General features: G+C 38.7%; 1 protein-coding gene and 1 long non-coding RNA gene across 3 annotated transcripts in view; one reads left to right on the top strand and one right to left on the bottom strand.

Moving 5' to 3' along the window:
- Positions 1–7500, top strand: part of LOC127005641 (formimidoyltransferase-cyclodeaminase-like) — a 55443-nt gene that overhangs the window by 15142 nt on the left and 32801 nt on the right. The window lies entirely within an intron of this gene.
- Positions 2006–7500, bottom strand: part of LOC127005644 (uncharacterized) — a 100002-nt gene continuing 94507 nt past the window's right edge. For both annotated transcript variants that reach the window (XR_007758772.1, XR_007758771.1), the window contains one exon: positions 2006–2733. This is a non-coding gene — a long non-coding RNA (uncharacterized LOC127005644). The remainder of the gene's footprint in view (positions 2734–7500) is intronic.

Here is a 7500-nt window from a genome sequence, read left to right as displayed (position 1 = left end):
GAGGTTCACAACACAAACAGCGCGATCAAACAATGTAATCACAAGGAAGGAATGCCCCGGAATAATCAGCCGCTTGTTTAAGTTTGTTTTCCTTAAATATTACGAAGGTTTTTGCTGAAGTGATCTCTGTTGTCAAAATTCCTTTCATGGCCCACGTAAATGTAAATGAAATATATACAAAAAAGTGTCAGACTAGATTAAATGATTTTGTTTCTTTACGCTTGTTTTATTTACATATTTAGAAGCTATTTGCTGGTGATCTCTGTTGTCAAAATTCCTTTCATGGCTCACGTAAACGTAAATGAAATATAAAAAAAAGCGACAGGCTAGATTAAATGATTTTGTTTCTTTGCGCTTGTTTTCTTTATCTATTTAGAAGGTATTTGCTGAAGTGATCTCTGTTGTCAAAATTCCTTTCATGGCTCACGTAAATGTAAATGAAATATATACAAAAAAGTGTCAGGCTAGATTAAATGATTTTGTTTCTTTACGTGTGTTTTATTTACATATTTAGAAGGTATTTGCTGAAGTGATCTCTGTTGTGCAAGTTCCTTTCATGGCTCACGTAAATGTAAATGAAATATATACAAAAAAAGTGGCAGGCTAGATTAAATGATTTTGTTTCTTTACACTTGTTTTCTTTATATATTTAGAAGGTATTTGCTGAAGTGATCTCTGTTGTCAAAATTCCTTTCACGGCTCACATAAACGTAAATGAAATATATACAAAATAAGTGGCAGGCTAGATTAAATGATTTTGTTTCTTTACGCGTGTTTTATTTACATATTTAGAAGGTTTTTGCTGAAGTGATCTCTGTTGTCAAAATTCCTTTCATGGCTCACATAAACGTAAATGAAATATATACAAAAAAAGTGGCAGGCTAGATTAAATGATTTTGTTTCTTTACGCTTGTTTTATTTACATATTTAGAAGGTATTTGCCGAAGTGATCTCTGTTGTCCAAATTCCTTTCACGGCTCACATAAACGTAAATGAAATATATACAAAAAAGTGTCAGGCTAGATTAAATGATTTTGTTTCTTTACGCTTGTTTTATTTACATATTTAGAAGGTATTTGCTTAAGTGATCTCTGTTGTCCAAATTCCTTTCAAGACTCACATAAACGTAAATGAAATAAAAAAAAGTGGCGGACTAGATTAAATGATTAGCTGCTTGTTCACGCGTGTTTTCTTTACATATTTAGGAAGTATTTGCTGAAGTAATCTCTGTCGCCCAAATTCCTTTCATGGTTCACAAAAACGTAATTTAAGTATATTAAAAAAGTGGCAAACACGACTAAACGATCAGAACACAGAACAGCTTAGTTATGTAATATGGTTTCACTTCATATTAACCCGGTAGCTGCGGGGGTCATGTTTCTTAGGTTAGGTTAGGTTAGGTTAGGTTAAAGGTTAGGTTAGGTTAGGTTAGGTTAGGTTAAAGGTTAGGTTAGGTTAGGTTAGGTTAAAGGTTAGGTTAGGTTAGGTTAGGTTAGGTTAAAGGTTAGGTTAGGTTAGGTTAAAGGTTAGGTTAGGTTAGGTTAGGTTAAAGGCCCCTCTAAGTAAAATAATGAGAAAGAATCACCACTCACGCAAACCATTTCATAATATATATCAACGCATGTGTGATCAGTTTATGCATCATCTATTTTGGGAGGTTTATATCATGGCACAAATTTGGCCCATCGCTGCTACACGGTAAAGCCACAAATTTGGCCCGTCGCTGCTACACGGTAAAGCCACAAATTTGGCTCATCGCTGCTACACGGTAAAGCCACAAATTTGGCCCATCGCTGCTACACGGTAAAGCCACAAATTTGGCCCATCGCTGCTACACGGTAAAGCCACAATTTTGGCCCGTCGCTGCTACACGGTAAAGCCACAAATTTGGCCTATCGCTGCTACACGGTAAAGCCACAAATTTGGCCCGTCGCTGCTACACGGTAAAGCCACAATTTGCCCAGTCACTGCTACTGGGTAAAGCCACAAATTTGGCCATTCAACGCTACACGGTAAAGCCACAAATTTGGCCCATCGCTGCTACACGGTAAAGCCACAAATTTGGCCCATCGCTGCTACACGGTAAAGCCAAAAATTTGGCCCATCGCTGCTACACGGTAAAGCCACAAATTTGGCCCATCGCTGCTACACGGTAAAGCCACAAATTTGGCCCATCGCTGCTACACGGTAAAGCCACAAATTTGGCCCATCGCTGCTACACGGTAAAGCCACAAATTTGGCCCGTCGCTGCTACACGGTAAAGCCACAAATTTGGCCCATCGCTGCTACACGGTAAAGCCACAAATTTGGCCCATCGCTGCTACACGGTAAAGCCACAAATTTGGCCCATCGCTGCTACACGGTAAAGCCACAAATTTGGCCCATCGCTGCTACACGGTAAAGCCACAAATTTGGCCCGTCGCTGCTACACGGTAAAGCCACAAATTTGGCCCATCGCTGCTACACGGTAAAGCCACAAATTTGGCCCGTCGCTGCTACCGGGTTAATCAGCTAAAAAGTCCCTCTGAAAAGTGTTCACCGCGCCGCCTAAAGGGATGCCACACTCTTTGGGCCCTCGAGATAGAAATAGGAAAAAAAGAGAAAAGAGCGAATAAAAGAAAAAAAGGAAAAAGGAAAAAAAGGAGGAAAAAACGTAAAACAAAAATGTACACTTACGTAGACATTCTTCATTCTCAAGGACCAATGCCTCGCCGGGACCCGCACTTTGTCCACCTGAAAAAAAAAGAAAACGTATATATATTCTCCGAAAATTTAACCATGAGCATTATTCACGATTACTCTTCCTTAACCTTCCTCTAAAAAGTAGCAAATTCTAGTTATTTCTCATTATTTACGTTTTTTTCATTTTCTTCTTCTCAAAAAATAAAAAATAAAATAAATAAATAAATAAACCTGTTCTGTTATTTATGATTTTCCTCTTGTTTCCCTTAGAAGTATTCAACCTCCTTCATCATAAAACCGTCGCCATCTGTGCAGCCCTGACCTAATTCCTCACCACCAATCATGTTTAAACTTAAAAGAAAAAAAAAATACATTCAGTAATTACAGAGGAGTAAGAATAATCGACAAAACTCAGCCCAATAATATTTCGTCTCCTCTCTTATATTTGCGCGAAAATTGAACCTGACCCAGTTCTTGTGTAGGAATCAAGGTTAACTTCCAAACGAAATCATAAAACAAAATTACTGAGATATTCAACCTGCTTGAAAATTGTACTTCACCATCTATGCAGCTCCGACCTAATTCCTGTTCTTCAATTATGTTTAACCTCTAAATTAGTCATAAAAAACATCAAATTGTTACAAGACGGGCTAAAAATATGTAATTGTTAATCTTAAATCAGTCTCATAGTTAGGTTTACTCTCTTCCCTCTTCGTGAAAATCAAACCTGACCCAGTTCTTGCGTGCCAAACTTTTATTAACTTCAAAACGAAAACATAAAACAATTCGGAGACAGAAATATTAATCCTCCTTAATAAAAAAAAAAACATCAAATTGTTACAAGACGGACTAAAAATATGTAATTGTTAATCTTAAATCAGTCTCATAGTTGGGTTTACCCTTTTCCCTCTTCGTGAAAATCAAACCTGACCCATTTCTTGCGTACCAAACTTTTATTAACTTCAAAACGAAAACATAAAACAATTCGGAGACAGAAATATTAATCCTCCTTAATAAATAAAAACTTTCGCTCTGACCTTCCTATTATCGACCAATCATATTCAAACTAAAACAAAATCAATTCCGCCTTTACAGAGACGAACTAGAAAGGATTAAAACTGAGCCCAACATTTTTTTTTAGGGTCCTCGTTTTACTTCTGCGTGTAAAGTTATATCTAACACAACATAAAACATTACAGACAAGAGACATTGAACCTCCTATATGTAGCTTTGACTTAATTTTGATCTACCATTATTTTTAAACTTTATCAGAAACACAAAATAAAACATTCCATACTTACAGACACGGGCTGAAAATTACTGTTAACACTCAACCTTGTATCTAATTTAGGTATACTCTTACTACTGCGTGTAAAATCAAACCTGACCCAGTTCTTGCCTACGAAACCCTAACTTCAAATTGAATACATAAAACACTACGGAGACAAATATTAAACATCCTTGAATATGTAACCTTCTCCTCTAGTATATCTGTCTTAATAACCTACCAATCATGTTCAACTATTCAATAAAACACACACACACAAAAAAATCCATTGCTATAGAAACGGGTTAAGATTTCTATTAAAACTCAAACCGGTATCTAATTTAGGTTTACTCTCAACTCAAGTATCTAATTTACTTTTACTCTCTTCCCTCTGCACGTAAAATGAAACCTGACCAGTTCTCTCGTACGAAACTCTATTAACTTTAAATCAAAAACGCAAAACACAACGGTGATTGAAACATTATACCGTACCTCCCTGAACATAAAACCTTCGCTATCTATGTAACTCGAACCTGATTTTAATCCACGAGTCATATTCAACCTCTAACGCAAAACAAAAACAAAAACGTGCATACTTACAGAAAAGGGCAAAAAATTACTGTTAAAACTCAACCTTTTTTCTAATTTAGGTTCACTCTTCACTCTGCACGTTAAATTAAACCTGACCCAGTTCTTGCGTACCAATCACCACTAACATCAAAACGAAAACAGAATCATAAAACACCACAGGGACAGAGTATAAGTAATCCCGGTAGTTAACACACAGGGTCGGGTCCGGGGTTTCCTCTCCTAACTCCCCGCCAAAATGAACCCTTCGTGACCCGTGATGGCGCTGACCCACTTCACGCCACGTACTTAGCGATCTTGCGTGACCCATAGCGAGGCACACCTGACCCCGATGAAGCCTGACCTAGTGGTGCTGTCTGGTCCCTGTGTCTCTCTCTGTACCTCAGCTTGACCCAGTGCAAGTAGCAGGGAGCAGAAGGGAGCAGCAGGTGAAAGAAGACGGAACGAAAAAAAGAGGCTAGATTAAAAAAAGTAAGAGACCCGAACGAAGTCAAGCAACGAAGAACTCAGAAAAGTAACAGAAGCGACAGAGGGAAAGGAGAAGGCTCGCAACGGCAGAAAAACAGACAAAACAACACAAGCAACAGAGATAACGGTACCCCATACAAGTAAAACAAGAGAAACACAACGAAGACACATGGGAGCACAAAACAACACAAGCAACAGAGATAACGGTACCCCATACAAGTAAAACAAGAGAAACACAACGAAGACACATAAGAGCACAAAACAACATAAGCAACAGGAAACAACACACTATAACACAATGACACATACAACCAAACAACACACACGGAATAACGCAGGTCAAGTAAAACAACCCAAACTCAGGGAACAACACAAGAATAACACGACGCCAGCAACTCAAGGTAGAACAAAACAAGTAACACTCACACCCCCACCCACACACGCGAAACAACACAAGCACAGCCCAACACAACACACCTGGCAGGCAGTCGGTAATCATTGCGTGCAGAGGTGTTTAATTGGAGGTGCTACAAGCCATGCACGTACGACCCACCCTTGACTTGCAACGCGTGACACAGCAGAGTTAATGTGCGGCGCAGAGCAACAGGGGAAAGATCAATGTTGGCGGGGCTTATGAGGTGACAAGCGAGGAGAATGACTGTTTACAAGTGTGGAGGAGGGACGTTTTAGAATGCTTACAGATGTTGATGATGGGACAGACAAGGAAGGTTAATCTTTGTAAGCTATGTGTCTACCTTTCCTCTCCCTCTTCGTATTAAAGTTCTGCAAGCCATATTTCCTTTCTTCCTTTTTTCATTATTTTTCTTCCTTTACCTCTCCTCTCTATATTGAAGTTCCACACACCACATTTCCTTTCTTCCTTTTTTCATTCTTTTCTTCCTTTACCTCTCCTCTCTATATTGAAGTTCTGCAAACCACATTTCCTTTCTTCCTTTTTTCATTATTTTTCTTCCTTTACCTCTCCTCTCTATATTGAAGTTCTGCAAACCACATTTCCTTTCTTCCTTTTTTCATTATTTTTCTTCCTTTACCTCTCCTCTCTATATTGAAGTTCTGCAAACCACATTTCCTTTCTTCACTTTTTCATTCGTTTTCTTCCTTTACCTCTCCTCTCTATATTGAAGTTCTGCAAACCACATTTCTTTCTTTCCTCTCGTCCCTTTATGATCAGTTCTGCAAACCACATTTCTTTCTTTCCTCTCGTCCCTTTATCACCAGTTCTGCAAACCACATTTCCTTTCTTCATTTTTTCATTCTTTTTCTTCCTTTACCTCTCCTCTCTATATTGAAGTTCTGCAAAACACATTTCTTTCTTTCCTCTCGTCCCTTTATGATCAGTTCTGCAAACCACATTTCTTTCTTTCCTCCTGCCCTTCATTCTCAAGTTCTGCAAACCACATCAATTTTTCATCCTTGCCTCTTGTCTATAAGTAATGTATGTATGTATGTACGCATGTATGTATGTATGTATGTATGTATGTATGATAATGGTTGCTACGTATAATTAAGACTTAAACGTTGATAATTGTCTCAGGAGGAGGAAACACGAAAACATGGAAGAGCAGGTGTTGATTGTGCTATTTGTGTGTGTCGTGTGTTTTTATCTGTTGCTGGTGTTGTGTTGTGCTGAGTCAAGTTGCTCCCCATGTGTTGCTGGTGTTACGTGCGTTTTGGCTACCTGTTTTAGGAGCACTCGGGAAAGAAATGCAACTGCCGACGTGGAGTTGTTGAAGTGTATGCAAACTTTATTATTTCAAGGAGGAAGAGGATAAGGAGGAGAGGAAAGATGAAAAAGTGGAGAAGGATGACGATAACGATGAGAAAAAGAGGCAGAGGAGAAGAACATGAGCGAAAAAGTGGATGAGGATGAAGAAAAGATGAAAAAAGTGGAGAAGGATGACGATAACGATGGAAAAAGAAAGGCGGAGGAGAAGAACATGAGAGAAAAAGTGGATGAGGATGAAGAAAAGATGAAGAAAAGTGGAGAAGGATGACGATAACGATGAAAAAAGAAAGGCGGAGGAGAAGAACATGAGAAAAAGTGGATGAGGATGAAGAAAAGATGAAGAAAAGTGGAGAAGGATGACGATAACGATGAAAAAAGAAAGGCGGAGGAGAAGAACATGAGGGAAAAAGTGGATGAGGATGAAGAAAAGATGAAGAAAAGTGGAGAAGGATGACGATAACGATGAGAAAAAGAGAGGTGGAGGAGAAGAACATGAGGGAAAATGTGGATGAGGATGAAGAAAAGATGAAGAAAAGTGGAGAAAGATGACGATAACGATGAGAAAAAGAGAGGCGGAGGAGAAGAACATGAGGGAAAAAGTGGATGAGGATGAAGAAAAGATGAAGGAAAGTGGAGAAGGAGTGACGGTCGATAACGATGAGAAAAAGAAAGGCGGAGGAGAAGAACATGAGGAAAAAAGTGGATGAGGACGAAGAGAAGAAAAAAATGGATGGAAATTCATGAAAAG

The sequence above is a fragment of the Eriocheir sinensis genome, chromosome 30 (assembly GCF_024679095.1).
Source record: "Eriocheir sinensis breed Jianghai 21 chromosome 30, ASM2467909v1, whole genome shotgun sequence".
Lineage (NCBI taxonomy): Eukaryota > Metazoa > Arthropoda > Malacostraca > Decapoda > Varunidae > Eriocheir > Eriocheir sinensis.
The sequence above is the reverse complement of the archived record's forward strand: the minus strand, read 5'-3'. Positions and strand labels throughout refer to the sequence as shown.